The 3,798-nt window shown below is 36.9% G+C and overlaps 1 protein-coding gene across 1 annotated transcript in view; it reads right to left on the bottom strand.

Annotated features, from left to right (window-relative positions):
* LOC117555185 (guanine nucleotide-binding protein subunit beta-4) overlaps positions 1-3,183 on the bottom strand; it is an 18,881-nt gene extending 15,698 nt beyond the window's left edge. Inside the window, exon 1 of the mRNA XM_034229973.1 lies at positions 2,966-3,183. The gene's annotated coding sequence lies outside the window, so the exon portion shown is untranslated. The remainder of the gene's footprint in view (positions 1-2,965) is intronic.
* Positions 3,184-3,798: the final 615 nt, after the last annotated feature.

Below are 3,798 nucleotides of genomic sequence, written 5' to 3'. Positions count from 1 at the left end.
TTAGCCATATTTTTCATTTGTATTCAACTAAAATCTGATTCTTAACGGTACATTATCAGTGTATTTGCAAATGTATGATATATACAGCTAGAACATACTGCATATGTTCAGGTATTCATTAAATGATCGCATTTAAACTTTGTTGACATCTTAAATAACATTTTAAAAACATTTACCTACGCCTGATCCTGCCCACATAGTTTCTATCTAACAGGCAATTAATGAGTGTGTGTACTGAATCTAAATGATGGCTCTGGCCGTTTCTCAATGTCGAGTAAACCTGCTGAAGAGCCACTATTTCAAGTATACTACGTCATCGAGTGGCACCGAAGGACTGTTTAAATGCATGTTAATTGCCCAGCATTCTGCGCCACTCGATGACGTAGTATACTTGAAATAGTGGCTCTGCTGCAGGTATACTCGACATTGAGAAACGGCCCCTGTGTGTGAAAGTGAAGATTGGATGTGGCAGCTCCACCAGGTGTAAACTTGTTCAGGTAACGCACCGACTATTCCAAACATCCGGAGAATGGAGGAAATACCTATTGAGATTCCAGTAAGTTTAGAAGTCACATGTCTTCCTTCTCTTCAGCTGACACATGTTCTTATTATATCTACGTGTCATGAATTATGAGAAAATGTTTGATTTCCCCGATTATTGTTTAAACATAAGCTACAGACAGATGGTGAGTGAATGTGTGGTGGGTGCTTTGGTCACAGGTTTCACCCCAACTACACCAGACAGTCACAATTACACGTAATGTAGCCTCACAACATTCCTAATGAAAACTACAACTAAATAAAGAAAGATTTGGCCAAACATGCCCTTAGTGACATTAATAATCTGGAGTGAACCATGACCCTTTTAGCATAGAGATAAAGATCTCCTGCTTGTGTATAATCGGTCAAGTTATAAAAACTTCCGGATGGTGTTTTCCCGTTACCACAGGTTTGTTTTTCTGAGGTTTGGTAACATACAGCTGTAAAACAGGAACATGTAGAGCTTGAAGATTCACTAGGTAAGGGTTGGTTGGTATGGTTTAAATCAGTATCAGTTAGGGCTCCAACAACATTGTGTGTTTCCCCCCCTTAAAAACGATATCAACTGGAATAATAAACATGGGTAGATTTTTGAGTTATTTAATTTGTTGAATAAAATAATGTTGGATATTATAATCTTTCATCAGTTAATAAAACTAGTTTTCTTTTGTATTTTAGCAGTGTATTCAAAGCTGCAGAATAGCAGAAGTATGCATTTCATATTAATGAAAATCTCATGTAACATTGTTTGGCCCTGACATCAACATGATAATAATGGTAAACATTATGCAAAGTCACATTTAAATATACAAATCATTAAGAATGCAATAACCGTCAGTTCCATTTTTTGGCTCTCAATATCTAAAAAAATAAAACGTCAGAGAATTAACTTTGTTCGTTTTAAAATTGAGAGAATATTAATCCTTTTGGGAAAATAATTTGACATGAAACAAGATGACATTAAGGTACATTTCAAAAGGCATACGATACATTTATATTTTTAATATACTGAATATTGTATTGAGCTTTTGGCCTTTTAGATCGATAGACAAAATCTACTCTCAATCAATTAATTGATTCATCTGTTCAGCTTTACCTGGCTTTGAAATATTTACTACAGTAAATTAAAATGACATATTTGGCTATTCTAAATAAATAATGCTGGTTGCTACTTGCCCATCTTACCTAAATTAGTTATAATTAACAGGAGTTATTTTTTGTCAATCACCATACTGTCCCCTTAGCAATTATGAAAGAGCACCATGTCAAAACTAGTAAAACTTTTCGGTATGTACCGACCAGCACCAAATAAGCTGCAGATTGAAAACATAGACTACATGATCAAAAACTGTGACTTCATACTGTATATCATGTCAACAACAACAACAACAACTCACTGTCATGATGTATTATATGTCAACAGCCAAGACTGGAAACCATTAGTTACACCATATAGAAACACAAACACTGTAGGCAGAGGTGGAAGAAGTACTCAGACCTTGTACTTAAGTAAAAGTAGTAGTACCAAAGGGTAGGAATAGTCTGTTACAAGTAAAAATGCTGAATTCAAAATGTTACTCAAGTATAAGTACAAAAGTATCTAAAGAAACTTTAAAATGTCATGTACTGCTGTGTACCATGTTAGTCATATTTAAGTCCTATTAAAGTGTTAATCTTTAATCTATATTTACAAAGTAACTAAAAGGTACTACACAAATGTAGTGGGTAAAAAGTACAATATTTACTTCTGAATTATTATAGTGGAGTAGAAGTACAAAGTAACATGGAAATACTCAAGCAAAATGCAAGTACCTCAAAATGGTACTTAAGTACAGTACTTGAGAAAATGTACTAAGTTGCTTCACACCACTGACTGTAGGTTAAATGGGCATGTGTATAGATATGTATGAAATGATAAGAGTGGAGATACATTGCTGATACAAGCAACAAATTGTATGAGCCTCGCGCCCCGTCACGCTACCAGTTGCCGCCCGCTTGAAGGCGGACTGCCATGTATATTTAATGGAAAAGAGAAGGGGGGGAACGCTACGCAAATGGTGTCGTGCAACCACAAATGAGAAGGCATATCGATGACATTGACTCAGAAAAAATATATGCCAACCAGTAAGAGGTTTGTCTCCTATAGTTCCGTGAGAGTCGTTTGACAGCCTGTAAAAAAGGCCGCGTTTGGATAGCAGTGAATTTTCAGCTTGGCTTAGTAAAAGGGAAAAAACAGCATTCAGGCAGGCTGTGAACAGTTATTTCAATAGCTTCATTGACGCTCACAGCACTGACAATATTTCAAACTCAGGGGCATTGTTTGCACCCCACCTTCAATATAAAAACAAACTAAACCCGCCGCGAGCAAAGCAGGAAATAGCCTGAAAGCTTCCAAAATATCAAGGCAAGACTAACACGTCCTTACCTGAAACAGGCTTTTTTGGCTCTGTCCGTCCTTCCGATCCGAGTCACACTGATTCGTTTTCACACAACAAACATGGTCCCAGCTGTGAGAGAAATCGCAAAGGCAGACGTGTTAATTTTAAAACAATTTAATCGGTTTAAAGGGGCAGAAGCGAGAGTGACTCTGGTCGGATTAGACTAAAAATGTTCACCAAGCAAGCTAATCACCACACCCATGAAAGTGGGAACATGGCAACAGCCTAGGCTGAGGGGTGCGCGGTGGGGAATAGATCGATAATTTTAGTTGTATAACCAATGAGATATGTAATAACACAGTCCCTTATTATATTGTTTAATATTTATGTCAATACACCAACAAAATTGGTAATTACTTGTGCTTTTGACTCGGAAGAATGTCTGAAATGTGTTGTGTAACCTACGGGTGGAATGGTACCGTCCGTCAGCCCCCTCAACAAAAAGGAACCGAATGGGATACAGGAAACAAATGTTAGACCATAAAGCGTGCTGTAGTACTGATTAAAACGGACTCCACAAAGACACATTTTAGTCCAAACCTCTTCAAATTCTGTCATATACCAATATGAATCTGTATAAGTGTTACAGCTGGAGGTGAGGAGAGTAGGTATACAGTATTTTTTTATTAACTCTATCATTGTAATCTATTACTAATTGTGACTTTTCTCTGTGACATGTCACCGTTATTGTTAACATACCTGATTTCTCAATGTTTTGCATATGTGTGCAGTTGCACAAAATACCAAAGTCAAACTACGGTAGCCTCTATGCATGTGTTTTGGGCCATACCTTGCTGTGTGATTTTGTGAGGAACATTTT

This window comes from Gymnodraco acuticeps, unplaced genomic scaffold (genome assembly GCF_902827175.1).
Source record: "Gymnodraco acuticeps unplaced genomic scaffold, fGymAcu1.1, whole genome shotgun sequence".
NCBI classification, from domain to species: Eukaryota; Metazoa; Chordata; class Actinopteri; order Perciformes; family Bathydraconidae; genus Gymnodraco; species Gymnodraco acuticeps.
The sequence above is the reverse complement of the archived record's forward strand: the minus strand, read 5'-3'. Positions and strand labels throughout refer to the sequence as shown.